The sequence below is a fragment of the Tamandua tetradactyla genome, chromosome 5, assembly GCF_023851605.1.
Source record: "Tamandua tetradactyla isolate mTamTet1 chromosome 5, mTamTet1.pri, whole genome shotgun sequence".
In the NCBI taxonomy this organism is placed as follows: Eukaryota; Metazoa; Chordata; class Mammalia; order Pilosa; family Myrmecophagidae; genus Tamandua; species Tamandua tetradactyla.
In genome coordinates, this window is record NC_135331.1 from 163795014 (window position 1) to 163812594 (window position 17581).

Here is a 17581-nt window from a genome sequence, read left to right on the forward strand (position 1 = left end):
CAAATTCAATGAAAGACATGAATATGAACATTCAAGAAGCCCATGAAAGTTAACAGGATACATTCAAAGAGAACCAGACCCAGACACATAGTAGTTAAACTGTCAATTGCCAAGGACAGCAAGAGCATTCTGAAAGCAGCAGAAGAGAAGCAGTGTGTGATATACAAGGGACCCCCAATAAGACAGTGAGACTCAAAAATGAGAGAAGATTAAGATTCACAAATAAACAAAAGTTGGGTATGTTTGTCACACTAGCCCTATTCTACAAGCAGTACTAAAGGGAGTTCATCAAACATAAAGGAAAGGACACTAGACCGTGGATTAAAGTGGCATAAAGAAATAAAAACCTGAGGTTACCATATGGGTAATTATAAATGCCAGCAATATTGTATTGCATTTTGTATATGTAACTCCACTTTTTACTTATTACAGATTCTAAAATGCAAATGCATAAAAGTAATGATAAATCTATGGTTTGGGACATAAAATATAAAAAGATGTAAGTTGTAACAAGTAAAACAAAAAATGGGAAGACATTTTATTTCTTTTTCTAAATCAATGCAAATGTTCTAAGAAATTATGAATATGCAACTATGTGATGATATTAAGAATTACTGATTGTATATGTAGAATGGAATGATATCTTAATGTTTTGTTTGTTAATTTTTTTTTAATTAATAAAAAAAGTTAAGAAAAAACAAATGGGAAGACAAAGGGGGTTTAGGAATGGTGTTTGTACTTGCTATTGAAGTTATGTTGGTACCAAATCAAACATGATTGCTATAGATTTAGAATGTTAAATTTAAGCCCCATGGTAACAACAAAGAAAATATCTGAAGAATACAGAAGGACATGAGAAGCGACCCCAGACAGCACACTACAAAAACTCAACTAAAGACAAAAATAGGCATTAACAGAAGAATTGAGGGATTAGAAAGGTGTAAGATTTACAAAAACAATGAAAATACAGGGATCTCTTCTGTAATGAAAAAGTTCCTGCATCTTCAGTATTACTTTAAATTTAATAGATTAAACTCTCCAGTCAAAAGGCAGAGACTGATAGAAAGGATTTAAAAAGTATGACCCAACTATATGCTTTTTACAAGAGACTCATCTTAAATTCAGAGACACAAGTAGATTGAAAGTGAAAGGATAGAAAGAATACACCATGCAAATAATAACCAAAAGAGAGCTGGGATAACTATACTAATATCAGATAAAACAGACCTTAAGTCAAAAACTGTTATGAGAGAAATAGAGGATCACTATATACTGATAAAGGGGTCAATTCAACAAGAAGATTTAACAGTTACAAATGTACATGTAACTATCAGGAAAGCCCCAAAATACATGAAGAAAATATTGACAGAATTAAAGAGAGAAATAGACAGTTCTATACTAATAGGAAGAGACTTGAATACACGACTTTTAATAATGGATAGAATATCCAGGCAGAAAATGAATAAGGAAATAGAATATTTAAATGATACTATAAATGAATTAGACCTAACAGATATTTATAGACCATTTCATCTAACAGCAACAGAATACACGTTCTTCTGTAGTGCACATGGCTTGTTCTCCAAGGAAGACAAAGTGCTAGGTCACTAAACAAGTCTCAATAATTTTAAAAATACTGAAATCATACAATGTGTCTTCTCTGACTACAATGGAATGAAGCTAGAAACCAACAACAGAGGGAGAAATGGAAAATTCACACAAATGTGGAAATTAAACAATACATACTTTACATAAGCAATGGGTCAAAGAAGAATCATAAGGGAAATTAGGGAATATCTTGAGCTGAATGAAAATGAAAACACAGTATACCAAAATTTATGGGATGCCTACCAAAATTTATGGGATGCTGTGAAGTCAGTGCTCTGAAAGAAATTTATAGCTCTACTTTAAATAAGGAGAGAGATCTCAAATTAGAGACCTAACCTCACAACTAGAGGACCTACAAAAAGAAGTGCAGGGCAGGTGGGCCACGGTGGCTCAGGCAGGAATGCTTGCCTGTGATGCCAGAGGACCCGGGTTCAATTCCCGGTGCCTGCCCATGTAAAAAAAAAAAAAAAAAAAAAAAAAAAAGTGGAAACTAAATGCAAAGCAAGCAAATGGAGGGAAATAAAGGTTAGAGTGGAGATAAAGAAAATAGAGAATATATAATAATAGTAGAGATGTGCCAGTTTGAAACTATAATGTACCCTAGAAAAATCATGTTTTAATCCTGATACAATCTTGCAGGGGCAGCCATTTCTTTTAATCCTGAATCATTGTTGTAAGATGGAAACTTGATTATATCATCTCTATTGAGATGTGGTGCACCCATTTAATTAGATGGAGATATGACTCTACCTATTCAAGGTGGGTTTTGATTCGTTTACTGGAGTCTTTTAAACGGGAAACATTTTGGAGAAAGCAGAAAGTAGATGCAGACACCTGGAGAACAGTTGCTTCAGAGCTGACAAGAGCCAACAAAGACCCAGATATCTGGAGATGCAGGACCCAGCAGATGTTACCATGTGCAATCCCATGAGATGCTAAACAAGCACGACTCTGGGTTGTGTGCCAGAGGAGCTAAGTGAAGGCCCACAGATGCCAAGTGAGGAATCCCCACAGAAAACAGAGGCTGAAAGCAACAGAGCCCAGGAGAAAGAGACCAGCAAATGCCAGCCACGTCTTCTGAGCTGACAGAGGTGTTCTGGATGGCATCAGCCTTTCTTGAGTGAAAGTAACTTCTTGTTGGTACCTTAGTTTGGACATTTTCTCAGCACTAGAACTGTAAACTTGTAACTTATTAAATTCCTTTTTTAAAAACCATTCCATTTCTGCTATATAGCATTCTGCAGCTTAACAAATGAATACAAGAGATAATCAATGAAAACAAAAGTTAATTCTTTGAAAAGATCAATAAAATCAGCAAAACTTCATTTAGAATGAGAAAGAAAAAAGAGGGACACAAATCACTAAAATCAGAAGTAAAAAGGAAATATAACTACCAACTCCACAGAAATAAAAAGGATTAGAAGATACTATGAACAACTATGTGCTAACAAATTAGATAATCCATATGAAATTTCTAGAAACACACAAACCACCTATACTGACTCGAGAAGAAACAGGGTATCTCAAAAGACCAAAAACAAGTAAAAGCATTGAGCCAGTAATCAAAAACCCCCAGCAAAGAAAAAAGGACCAGATGACTTCACTGGTGAATTTTACCAAACATTCCAAGAAGAATTAATACCAATCCTGCTCAAACTCTTCTCAAAAAACAAAGAGGAGGGAATACTCCCTAACTCATTCGATGAGGCCCGCATTACTCTAATACCCAAACCAGATAAAGATACCACAAGAAAAGAAAATTATAGACCAGTATCCTTTATGAATATTGATACGAAAATTTTCGACAAAATAATAACAAACTGAATCCAAATACACATTAAAATAATTATATACTATGATCAAGTGGGATTTATACAAGGTATGAAAGGGTAGTTCAACATAAGAAAAGCAATTAAAATAATACACCACATTAATAGAATGAAAGGGGGAAATACACTAATAATGTCAATTGACTCAGATAAAGCATCTGACAAAATCCAGCATGGCTCTTGATAAAAACACTTAAAAATCTAGGAATAAAGGGAAACTTCCTTAACTACATAAAAGGTGCATATGTAAAATCTACTTCTAACAGCATAAGCAATGGTGAAAGAATATAATTTTTCTACTAAGAGAAAGAAAAAGATAAGGATACCCACTGTCGAGATTGTACTGGAAGTTATACCCAGAAAAATTAGACAAAGAGAAAGAAAAAGAAAGAAAGAAAAGGCATCCAAATTGGAAAGAGAGAAGTAAAACTTCCCCTATTTGCAGATTACATGATCTCATATATAAGAAATCCTGAAAAATCCACTAAAAACTACTAAAGTGAATAAACAAATTAACAAAATAGCCGGATACAAGATCAACACCCCAAAATCAGTAGTGGTTTCTATTTATTAGTAATAAAAAACTGAAGAGGAAATCAGGAAAAAAAAATCATTTACAATAGCAACTAAAAGAATCATATAGACAGAATAGATTTAACCACGGATATAAAGGACTTGTCCACTGAAAACTACAAAATATTGCTAAAAGAAAGCAAATAACACCTTAATTAATGGAAGGATATTCTAAGTTCATAGATTAGAAGACTAAATATCATTAAGATGTCACTTCTACCCAAAGCTATTTACAGATTTAATGCAATCCCAATCAAAATCCCAATACCCTTCTCTGCAAAAATGGAAAAGCCAACCACCAAATTTATATGAAGATTAAGGGGCTCTAAGTAGTCAAAACCATCTTTAAAAAAAAGAACAAAGTTGGAGGATTCATACTTCCTGCCCTTAAGTTTATTACAAAGCAACATAATCAAAACCACATGGTACTGACGCAAGGAAAACTGGGTAGATCAATGGAACTGAACTGAGAGTTCAGAAGAAGGCCTTTGTATTTATGGCCAACTGATTTTTTATAAGAATGCTAGGTTCACTCAATGGAGAAAGAATAGTCTCTTTAACAAATGGTGCTGGGAAAACTGGATATCTATATACAAAGGAATGAAGGTGGCTTCTACCTCACACTGTATACAAAAATTAACTAAAAGTAGATCAAAGACTGAAATATGAGAACCAAAACTCTAAAAATTCTAGAAGGACACTTAAGGAACCATCTTCAGGACCATGCTGTTAGGCAATGGTATCTTAGACTTTACATCAAAAGCACCAAAATAGGTAAAGGGGGCATCATCAAAATTAAAACATTTTGTGCAACAAAGGATTTCATCATGAAATTTTGTAAAAAACCTACAGAATGGGAGAAAATATTTGGAAACCACATATCCTATAAGGATTAATATTCAGAATATATAAATAATCCTACAACTCAACAGCAAAAAGACAAACAACCCAATTTAAAAATGAGCAAACGGCTTAAATAGACATTTCTCCAAACAGGATATACAAATGGCAAAAAAGTATGTGAAAAGCTGATCTACATTTGTGGTAGTTTGGAGCTGTATGTATCCCAGAAAAGGCCATGTTCTTTTCATCCATTCTTGTGGTGCAGACCTATTGTGGGTGGGACCTTTTGGTTAGGTTGTTTCAAACGAGGTGTCCCACCCAATCCAAGCTGGGTCTCCATGCTTTACTGTAACCCTTTATGAAAGGATAAAAGGCAGAAACACTGAGAGAGAGAGCTTAGAGAGAAAAATGCCCAGAGAAGCATGAAGAACCCACTGGGACTGAGAGAAAAAGCCACTGAAACCATTAGCTGAAAGCAATGACTCCCAGGAGCAAAGGACCAGCAGACACCAACCATGTGCCTTCCCATATGACAGAGGAAACCCAAATGCCTGCAGCCTTTCTTCAGAGAAGGCATCTTTCTTTTGATGCCTCAATTGGGACATTTTCATGGCCTTGGATCTCTAAGTGTGTAAACTAATAAACCCCCATTGTAAAAGTCAACAATTTCTGTATATTGCATTCTGGCAGCTTTAGCAAACCAAAGCATCATTAGCTATTAGGGAAATGCAAATCAAAGCCACAGTGAAATACCATTCACGCCCACTATAATGGCTACTATTTTTAAAACATGGAAATATTAAGTGTTAGAGAGAGAAGTAGGAACACTTGTTCATTGTTGGGGTGTGGGAGAGTATGAAATGGTACAGCCTCTGTGGAAAACAATTCGGCAGTTCCTCATAAAGTCAAGTGTAGAATTAACATATGACCTGGTAATCCCACATCTAGATTAATATCCCAAAGAATGGAAAGCAGGGACTCAAACAGATATTTGCACACTGATGTTCACAGCAGTACTCACAATTGCCAAAAGATGGAAACAAGCATCCATCAACAGGTGAATGAATAAACAGAATGTGATATATACATACAATGGAAATACTTTTCAGCCATAAAAAAGAATGAAGTCTTGATGCATGCTACAATGTGGATGAACCTTGAAGACCTCAAGTTAGGTGAAATAAGTCAAACACATAAAGTAAATATGGTATGAATTCACTGATATGAAATAATTAGAATAAGTAAATTTATACAGACAAATTAGAATATAATTTACCAGGGGCTGGGGTGGGAATGGAGAATGGGGAGTTAATGCTTAAATTGTATAGAGCTCCTTTTTGGGATGATAGAATAATTTAGGTAATGGATGGTGATGGTGATGGTAGCACAACATTGTAAATGTAATTAACAGCAGTGAATGACATATTTGAATATGTTGTTAAAAGGGAAATTCTTAGATTGTATATATATTACTACAATAAAATTTTTTTAAAAATTCATTGGACTGTACACTACAAACAGTGAACCTTAATGTAAACTATGGAGTATAGTTAATAGTATAATTATAATATTGTTTCCTCAATTGTAATAAAGGTGTCACACGAATGCAAAGTGTTAATAGGGAAAATTGTGGGTGTGGGAGGTATATGGGAACTCTGTATTTTCTGCATTATTTTTCTGTAAACCTACAACTTCTCTAAGAAAAAGAGAAAGAAAATAAAGAAAGGCATCACATCAGATCAGTGATAACCCTGAGAGAGAAAGAGTGAAGGTGACCCTGGTCACTTAATCTTCCCCCAGCCCTTATGAGGTTGAATGTAAGAATTTGTATATGTCCAAATTACAACTCTGTTGTGAGATATTGTTACACCTGAGGTTCTTGAATAAATATGACAAAAATTCACCTTTCCCAAAAAGATAGCATGCCCCTTTCAGGCTGGTTGTGGAGCTGAAGAGACTAAGCATTTCTTTAAGCCATGGAGAAAAGCCTTGGAGTGGGGGGTAGGAGGAAGCATTCTTTTCCAACTAAAGGCACAAATACTTTCTTAAAAAGAAAGGTGCATTTAGAAAGAATGTGGTTCCCATCCATCACCCGTGATTACCTTTTGGGCAACGTTCATGTACAGGAAGGCTTCTTTTCAGGAGTTGACATATCACCCCATTACCTGTAGGTCTTAGGTCATCTCCTGAGAGCAGGAACAATATCCCTCAGACCTGTGGAGGAAGCTCAGTGAACCAACTCAGATGTGCAGTGAAGCATTTGAAGAGCCATGGAACTTGGTGTTTGCTATCATTGGTCCTTTCTATTGTTGCTTTTCTCTTTTATTCTCTCTGGAGGAACACGATGTCTTTTACTACAGCCTACATCTGGGAGATTTTTGTTTTCCTATTTGGGGTGTTTAACAGTTCTGTATTTAAAAAAAAAACAAAACACAAACCCCCTATTTACTTTCTGTCCTGGAAAAGGCTGTCAGCCCTGCATTCAACATTTCCTAGAAGATTTCCCCATCCCCTGCACCAGCAAGTCTCTTCACTTTGACTACAAGAGAATGTTTAACTCTGACACTCACCGTCAAGGTTCAGACCTTGTCAACCTTTCACCACCCCTGAATTTGTCAAGGCCCACTCACCAAAAAGGGCACTGTGTTCTCCTGAATACATTTCAATGACTTCCCCCCTAACTTTTTTGTTTGGAAAACTGCAGAGAATCAGATCTCATGCCCATTTGAGACAATTTTGTCAGCTGTGATTTTCCTGACAAGGATCAATATTCAAATATGAGAGGAAGTGGAAATTTTAGCTCAAATATTAAGGAAAAAAAAAGGCATGAACATTCTGAATTGCTGCAGAGTATTACCCTTTCCAAAGGAAAGTAAGGATAGAACCGTGTATAATCAGATTCTCACATTATAAAAATTATTTTGATTATATCTATTTTTCTCTCTTTAAACTCACCCAAAATCACTGCTTTTTTGACAAAGCTGAAAAACTGAATTATTCTGACAAACGCTCTCATTAAGACATTGAAAATGGAAGCCAGAGAGGAAAAAAAAAATGCTCTGAATTGCCCTCAAAGCAAAACTAGAAACCAGGATGCATGAAAGAACTAATGAGTGAAATAAGTATTCAGAAGATGTAAAAATGGGGGAATGAGAGCAGGGCAGTTTAAAAAAATCCTCTTTTGGATCTACAATTCAATGTATTTAGCTGGCTAGTTACACCTGAAATTAGATATACAAAGAAACAACCAACAAGACAGACAGTAAGATCAGATAGCACAGGCAGCATTTCTGTGCCAAATGACCTTGCAGAGAGGGAATGTTCATCATTATTCTCAGGGGAAGAAGAAGGAAAAAAGAGAAACCCTTCTAGCATCCACCCACACAAAAAAATTTTTTTGTGTTCTTTACCATGGAAATATTAACTTATGGGAAGAGAACAGACCCTTGGGGACTTCCAACCTAAAGCCTTCTGAAAGGGGAATGCCCAGAACCACATCCAAAAAGGAAGGGCCTGAAACTGGATTGTGCAGAAATGCCAGCCGAATCAGGACACCAGATGTATCTGTACAAGCTAAACTCACTCACGAGAGTCAGGATAGATCATTTTCTCGTCACGTACAAAACAGCATCTTGCAGCTGCTCCCCTTCCATGGCCCACTCATCAGGACCCACACTCTATCAAAACACCACACCACTGCCCCCCTCTTACTTTCCTTTTGTTACTCAAGACACCCAAGACAAGCAAACTCCCTGCAACCTCCTTAGGCACCCCAGATAGTTTCATCCTAATTGTCCTACTTAAAGTCTTCTTTGATTCCTCAGGGGCAGAAACCAGGTACTAGTTCAGCTTTTGGTCCACTTGAGGTCCCAGATTACTCTGAAGCCAAATCCCTTCACCAGAGAATGGGTCTCCAATTTTCTCTTTCTAATGTCTCATGAAAAGGAGGCAGTTGGGCAGGAAAGCTTTAAAGAACTGCTAATGAACTTCCCCATCTGCAATTTCTCCCTATTTCTTTTTCCATCAAAAAGAAGAAATCAAGAAGGCATTTGCACAAGTCATATGGAAAATATTGAGTTTGTTATCCATTCCTTTCCCATTGCAAACACTACCACATTCACTGCAGATTGATGACTGATCATGAGGCGATGTGGACATGGGTGTGTTCTTAGAACATTCTACCAATTTAGTGATATGTTTCTTCCAGATCCCAGGTCCTCACATGCTTCAGGTTCAAGGCAAAATGGAGAGACTGGGAAAGAAACCACAAAACATGTATTCCTTCTCCAGCTCCAAGAGTGCCCATTTGATTGTGGCTATACAACTATTTAATCTAAATGCTCATCTACAGGTGGACATGAACTATTCTTGCCGTGAAGCTCATAATGCTTTGAAAAGGGGTCTGTTCTTAAATAAAAGGCATTGAAGAAATCCCAAAACATTGTTGCTGAAGAGAACTTACATGAAAACATTTAAAGTCCAGAGTATCAGGCCACCTTTGCCTCTAACAATCACTTAGTTTTTCTGGATACGAAGTTCTCATCTGAAAGATGAAGGGGTGAACAAACAGATTTTTAAAGCTCACTCCAAAATTTATAATCCATGACCCGTTTTCTTTGTATGTAAATATTCAGTTATCCACAGCCTTTCAAACTGACCTTTCCTGGCTTCCCAACCCACTAAGGCCAAGGCTGTGGCAATTTCCCAGCAGAGAGGGACTCTGAGTCTTTGAGGGTCAGGCTTTTGCTGTTTCAAAGCCACTATAGTCTTCTTTTAGTTTTTATTTCCTGTATATCTTCTTTTCCTCATTGTATAGCTCATCAGAAGTAACTCTTTAGTGAACTCAGTCAAGAATCAACTATAAAATATCCAGCCTGAGTAGTGTACCACACATAAAGCAAAAGAAAATTAGAACATTAAAGAACCTTAAAACTGTCAAGATGAGTGACCTCCAAAGTCACAAGGGGATGTGCAAGAAAATCCATTGGCATGGAGGAAAATTTTTAATCACCTATTTTTATTTGTTTCATCATTCCCTTTTTAAACTTCTCTTTTAGTAGTATGTGAAGATTGTGATGCACATTAAAATTTAAGAAGTACTGATGTAAGAAGGAAAGGACCACTACTCCCACCACTGCCTTTCCTGATGTCTGAATCAGGCTGACATTTACTGTACCCTCCCATTTTCCAAAGCTCCGGGGAAATGTACTACTTCCCTGTCTTCAGTGCTGCAGTGAATGTAAGAGTGAGCTTTGGGCACTGAATGGCAAAAGAAAGAGAGGCCACCTTGCCCAGTGACCTCAGTGCCTTATGTCAATTATGGTTATTTTACACTGCTGACTTGCTGCTTTTGTTTTTTTTTTATTTTTGTTAAGTGCAAAATCCTATATAGAAGTGGATCCTGTCCCTTTATCTCAGTGAACATTTAACCAGTATCATGGAGTTTACAGCCTGATGAGGGAGAAAGACATTTATGAAAATAATCGCGCACAGAAAAATGGCAACCCAAGTCAAGTGCTTTGAAGGATAGGAAGAAGTTGCTAACATGGGTATATCACAGAGAAACTTGGCCTAGATGGGAGAGTTGGAAATGCTTCCCTGGAGAACTGACATGTGAGCTAATCTATCTGAGAAGATTTTTTTAAATAGAAGAAAGCGTTGTTCATGCAGAGGAAAAAGTACATGCAAAAACCCCGTGGTGGGAAGGTGAATGATATTTTGAAGAATTGAGAGCGGACCAGTGGGCTCAAGCACAGAGCAAGGGTTATTATGGCACAAGAGGAGGCAGACACAGCAAGAGACATCTGCATTAAATATTTTAATTATGCTAACAGTGAGATCACTTTGGCTGCTGTGTGGAGTACTGGGAGGAAGCTAGAAAGTGTTCATTGTAGCTGTCCAAGCCAGACATGAAGGTCATGAGGACCAGGTAGAGGTGAAAAGAAAAAGCAAATTTGGGGAGCTATTTAAGCAATCGTAATATAGAAGACTTGGAAATATAGGGTGTGAGAAAGAGAAAGGTAAAAGGTTGATTCCTCGGTTTCTGCTGTAGGGAACTGGGTTAACTATTCACAGATGCAGAGAAGACTGAAAGAGAAGCAGTAGGGATAGGTACGGGAAATCTGTGAGGTCTGCTTTGAATGGATATGTTTGAGATTCTTTTGGTATGTAGAAGTGAAAAGGTCAAGTAGGCAATTGTAGAGTTGTTTAAAAACACAGAAGAAAAATCTGGGTTGGAGATATAAATTTGATATTCATAGGCATGGGTGATAATTAAAGCCAAGGCTCAGATTAAATTACTCCCCAGGGAGAGTATTGAATAAGGAAGAAGAGGGTCTGAGACAAATTCTTCAGGAACTGCAACTCTTCAGGAACTGCAAAGTCAAGTGTATGAGGGAAACCTGTCAGGAAAGACTGAGAAGAAAAGTTAGAGAGGTTGGGGGAAACCAAGAAAACAAGGCATCACGAAAACCAATATGGAGACACTACCTGGATGCAATTTTGATGAAGAGACACCTCATCACCTAAATTCCAGCTATAACTCATTCAAATATCAAATATCCAGGCTTCAGCCAAAGGTTACAAAACATAAGAAGAAAGAGGAAGTGATGAAAAGGCAAAGGTGAAGATTAAAGCATTAGAAACTATCATTGAGGAGGTCTGGAACTGGGACATAACAAAGACTTAAAAAAATGGTCCTAAAAAGCTAAAGGAAAATCTCAAAGAACCAAAAGAAATCAAGAAAATAATTGATGAACATAAAGATAATATCAATAGATGGAAATTATGAAAAGAAACTGTTCTAGTTTGCTAGCTGCCGGAATGCAATATAACAAACAGAATGGCTTTCTAAAAAGGGAATTTAATAAGTTGCTAGCTCACAGTTCTAAGGCTGAGAAAATGTCCCAATTAAAACAAGTCTATAGCAATGTCCAATCTAAGGCATCTAGGGAAAGATACCTAGACTCAAGAAAGCCAATGACGTTCAGGGTTTCTCTCAGCTGGAAGGGTACGTGGCAAAGTCTGCTAGCTTTCTCTTCTGTGCTTCTTGTTTCATGAAGCTCCCTGGGAAGCCTTTTCTTTCTTCATCTCCAAGAGTCACTGGCTGGTGGACTCTCTGCTTCGTGGTTCTGTGGCGTTCTGTCATCCTTCTCTGCTCTCTCAGAATCTCATGGCTTCCTCTCTTGTTCTTTAGCTTTTTCCAAAGTGCTTCTTCTTTTAAAGGTTTACTGTAAAACCAATCAAAATGCACCTGAAATGGGTGGAGACATGTATCCACCTAATGAAGTTTAATACCCACACTTGATTGAGTCACATCTCCATGGAGATAAGCTAATTAAAGTTTCCAACACACAGTACTGAATAGGGATTAAAAGAAACCGTTGCTCCCACAAGGTTGATTAGGATTAAAGCATGGCTATTCTAGGGTACATAAACTTTTTCAACTGGTACAGGAACCAAATAGAGCTGAAGACAACAGTAACAGAATTTAAAATTCCCTACAGTAGTTCACAGCAGATTGGAGGTGGCAGAAGAAAGAATCAGAGAACTTGATAAAACAATTGAAATCATTCTGACTGAAGAACAGAAAGAATAAAGAATGAAGAATGAACAGACTCTGAGGAACATGTGAGACACCATCAAGCATACTAATAAATACATTATAGGAGTCTCAGAAGGAGAAGAGAGAATATCCAAAGGAATTATGGTTGAAACTTCCCAAATTTAGTAAAAGACATGAATATACACATCTAAGATGCTCAATGAACCACAAACAGAATATACCTGAACAGAGCCACACTGTGGCATATTTTAATCATATTGTCTAATGCCAAAGAAAAAGAGAGAATTCTGAAAGCAGCAAGAAAAGCAATGTGTCACATACAAGGGAGCTTCAATAAGATGAAGTTCCAATTTCTCATTGCAAACTATGAAGGCAAGAATGTCGTGGGAGGACATATTTAAAGTGCTAAAAAATGTCCCCCACCCCAAGAATTCTATATCTGGCAAAACCGTCTTTTGAAAATGAGGATGAGATTAAGACATTCCCAGATAAACAAAAGCTGAGTGAGTTCATCACCACCAGACCAGCCCTACAAGAGATGCTACAGAGAATTCTACAGCTTGAAAGGAAAGGACAATGAACAATAGATCAAAGCTGCATGAAAAAATAAAGATCTCCAATGAGGATAATTACATGGGTAAACTATAACTGCCAGCACTATGTTGTTTGGTTGCTGTTGTTTTTTAACTTTTTATTTCTTATAGGATCTGAAAGGCAAATGCATATATGTGTTATACTATACAATAAAAATCAATGGTTTAGCCTAATAATGTATAAACATGTAATTTGTTACAAAACTACATAAAGGTAAGATGGAGTGGTATAGTAACATGGTTTGTATATACTATTGAAGTTAAACTGGTATCAAGGCAACCAAGATTTTTATAGATTTAGGACATATTAAGTCCCTAGTAATATTAGATCAAATAAATTCCTGAAATCAACAACAACAAAAAAATTTAAGTCCCATGGTACATATAAAGAAAATTTTGGAGAATATGCAAGCTCATAGAGACAGTGATCAGAGTGCAGGTTGCTGGGGTGGGGGGGAGGGAGAAAAAATGCAGAATTAATGCATAATAGGTGTCAGGTTTCTTTTGGGGAGATGGAAAAATTTTAGTAACAGAAGTTAATGATAGTACCACAATATCGTGACTGTTATTAATCCCATTGAATAGTATGCTTGGGAGTGACTGAGATGGAAAACTTTATGCTGTATATATATATATACTCAATTACAGAAAAGAAAGAAAGAAAGAGAATCTAAAGAAAATACAAGCAATGCATAATCCTGGAAGGGATCTAGTACGGGAGGAGAAAAGGCTAAAAGAGATATCACTGGGACATATGAATAGACGTTAAGCTTTATATCAATGTTAAATTTCTTGAACTTGATAACTGTACTTAAGGTGGTTATATAAGTGAATGTCCTTATTCTTATGAAAAGTACATGGCAGTATTAAAGGTTCAGGGAACATGATGTACACAACCTACATTCAAGTGTTCAGAAAATGGATTGATGGATAGACATCATGGATGGACGGATGGATGGATGATAGATAGATATAGAAGGATATGGCAAATGTGGCAAAATGTTAGAAGTTAGTGAATCTGGGTATCTCCAGGAGGGAGGAGCATGGTGAAATTCTCTGTATGGGTTTGTATTATTTTGCAACTGTCTTGTAAGTTTGAAAGTATTTCAAAACGAAAAGTTAAAAAAAAAAAAAAAGGGATAGAAAAAACTGGATGCACAAATCTGGAAAGAAAGGCCAGAAATGCAAATGCTCATACCACTCTTCTTTATCTTGCAGGATCATATTTAGGATTAGGTTTTGTCTGGATACACACTCTTATGGTAAAATTATACAGAGAAGCGTGGGAATGAGAAACACAAAATTCAGGACAGCGGTACTTCCTGGGAGAGGAGAGAGCAATAGGACGGCAGGGTTGACAGGTCTTTCTAAATTTTGATGATGCTCTATTTCTTATGCAGGGAGTGATGGGTACAGAGGTGCTTATTTTTATCTTTTAAACTTCATATAAACATTATATCCTTTGTGTATATTTCTCAGTAAAAATTGATAAAAATTATTTCATCACTAAGAGGTTTAGTAAATAAAAATTTGGAAATAATCAAATGTCCATTACTAGCAATCTGCTTAAATAACTTATAGAATATGTTTAATTAAATACTAAATAACCATTGAAATAATAATATAATCTTACTTTTATTGACATGAAATGATGTCCATAATATATTAAAATTAAATCACGAAAATCTGATATAATATAATAAGGGAAAAGGGTAGCAGCTTAAAAATCTATGTGTATAGATGGTTAGATAGATAAATTGATACTTCAAATGTGGTAAAATGTTCAAAGTAGTGGATATTTATATTCCAGAGCAGCTAGGAAGAAAAATCTGAGACGGTGGTGTCGTAGCCCATGGCAAACTCTGGGATCTGTCCTATAGCTATTTGTTGAAGAATACTTTGAAAACTATTGCTTTTTTCTTTCTTTGCTTTGTATATGTGTTATACTACACAATAAAAAAAGTTAAAAAAAAAAAAGTTAGTGGATATGGGTATCTGTAAGTGGGCAGGGAAGGGTATGTTGGAGTTCTCTACATGGGTTTGTATTACTTTTGCAACTGTCCTATAAGTTTGAAATTATTTAAAAAATAAACAATGGAAGAAAATGTTTCCAGAATGAAGAGGTGGTTGAAATTTCTCCTCTCAGGGAAGATCTCCAGGTTGTTAAGGTGGATTAGGGAAGGTATGTCTCCACCCATTTGGGTGGGTCTAGATTATTTTACTGGAATCCTATAAAAGAGGAAACATTTTGGAGAAAGCTAGAGATTCAGAGAGAGCAGAGCAGAATGACATAGCCACAAGAAGCAGAGTCCACCAGCCAGCAACTTTTGGAGATGAAGCAGGAAAATGCCTCCTGGGGAGCTTCATGAAATAGAAGCCAGAAGAGGAAGCTAGGAGATGATGCCGTGTTTACCACATGCCCTTCCAGATGAGAGAGAAACCCTGACTGTGTTCACCATGTGCCTTTCCAGATGAGAGAAACTGTGTTCACCATGTGCCCTTCCACTTGAGAGAGACACCCTGAACTTCATCGGCCTTCTTGAACCAAGGTATCTTTCCCTGGATGCCTTTGATTGGACATTTCTATAGCCTTGTAGTAATTGGGACATTTTCTTAGCCTTAGAACTGTAAACTAGCAACTTCTTAATTTCCCCTTTTTAAAAACCATTCCATTTCTGGTATATTGCATTCCGGAAGCTAGCAAACTAGAATGTATTTCAAAATAAAATGTTCAAAATTAAAAAAAAAAAAAAGAAGAATCCAAGTCAATTGTTTTCAACTTTTTTTCTTTCAAGTAGATTATTGATACTAAATAACTTTTCTGCCCTATGTCATAAACAATTAATATCTTATTAAAGGATTTGAAAGATCAGTAGGGTATCTCTAACTGAGCTATTGAGTCTTTAATCACCTCTGCTTTCTTATGACTTTTCAGCCCTGTAATTTTTCTTTTGGTAGAGCACGGACACCAACAGAAATGCTTTAGCCTACATAAGAATCACAATCTGGAATATTCAAAGACTGGAGTAAAGAACAGAAATGATTTCATTTATAGCTTTTATCAGCTGACACATCAATACATCCAAAATACTCCAAATATCTATGTTTACATAAGGAAATCGAGCCTAAGTGCAGTATAATTTTTAATGAAAAATATATATATTTATTAAATGACTTTTTTGATTCTGTGGCGATCCTTTGCATCCATGTAGACAGGGCACCATCCAGGAAACGGTAGACTTACCTAATCCTATGCAGAATCTGATAGCCAACACTAGTGGGTTCTCCAGGAAAAGCCCTGTCATTGATGCATCAGAATCACCACAGACACACTTATCTGCCAATATTTAAAAACATAGAGAAGCTCTCTTTTTGAAAACAACCTTCGCATCGTATTACTGTGATGTGGCCATCAAGAGACAGTGCCCATGAGAAGTCAGTATTCCCTCCATCCGGGGCAGACATGCCTTCCTTAACCTTCCTCATGAGTAGGCAGATGAGGAAAGGTACAGACACACAGATGAGAACTCTGAGTAGAGGCCAATTTCTAACATCTTAGACTGAGGAAGGGAGAAAAGGGGGAAAAAATAAAAATATGTCTGTGAGACTAAGACCACAAGCATATAAGGAACAAATAAAACTTCTATACAGAAGAAAATTCAAAGGCAAGTGAGAGACTGTTGTCTCATAAGTGATTGCTGAAGTAAAGGTGCAGTAGGGTAAAGGACTCTCTCTTGGAGAGTCATTTTCGAAGATGAGGTTTGTTTTCTGAATGCTTCTCACTAGCAATATTTTCTTTTTGAGTCATGACTTTGCTTTTATGGAAATAGTCCCAGCCAAGATATTAATGAAGTTGACCGTTTAAAGAATAAAAACTTCCCTTTCTCTACACTATTTCCTCATCTTAGGGAACTTTTAAAGGCTGAAACTTCAGCAAGCTGAATTTTCATGTAACTCTTAAAAATCCATGTTTTGGACAGCAGAGCTGAGCTCTTCATATAGATTTAAAGTCTTATCATCAGGAATAATTTTTTAAAAAAATAAATCTCATTACATCTGTTCCCTAAGATATTCAATTACTCCCACTAGGAGCAAACATTCCGATATCACATATCACAATCAAGTATGATAATCAGAAGTCCAGTACCTGGAGGGAGAAAGTAAATCAGTCCAAGAAATGTGTATGACAGCTTACATCTTTCTGTTCCCGGGCTCAGATCCTTAACTTACCAATTCAGTATATTAGGGGCTGGCAAACCATGACTATGGTCCAAATCCAACGCAAAGACTGTTTTGTACAGCACATGAATTTAAAATGGCTTTACATTTTTAAATGGATGCAAAAACTCAAAAGAAGAAAATTTTGTGATGCATGAAAATTATGACATTCAAATTTCAGTGGCGAGGGTGCAGGTAATTAGTTTGCTTGCTGTGTTGACTGAGAGAGAGAGAGGCCACATCTGAACAACAAAAGAAGTTCTCTGGGGGTGACTCTTAGGCCTAATTTTAAATAGGCTTAGCCTATCCTTTGTGGGAATAAGTTTCATAGGGACAAGCCCCAGGATTGTGTT

At 36.6% G+C, this 17581-nt stretch overlaps 1 long non-coding RNA gene across 9 annotated transcripts in view; it reads right to left on the reverse strand.

The window, feature by feature from the left end:
• Positions 1 to 17581, reverse strand: part of LOC143682851 (uncharacterized) — a 216872-nt gene that overhangs the window by 99079 nt on the left and 100212 nt on the right. For 2 of the 9 annotated variants that reach the window (XR_013175323.1, XR_013175328.1), the window contains exon 5: positions 9316 to 9396. The exons of 6 other annotated variants lie outside the window; for them this stretch is intronic. This is a non-coding gene — a long non-coding RNA (uncharacterized LOC143682851). Of the gene's footprint in view, positions 1 to 6968; positions 7262 to 9315; positions 9397 to 17581 lie in introns of those variants that run through there. One more of the 9 variants, XR_013175326.1, reaches the window with a different exon arrangement.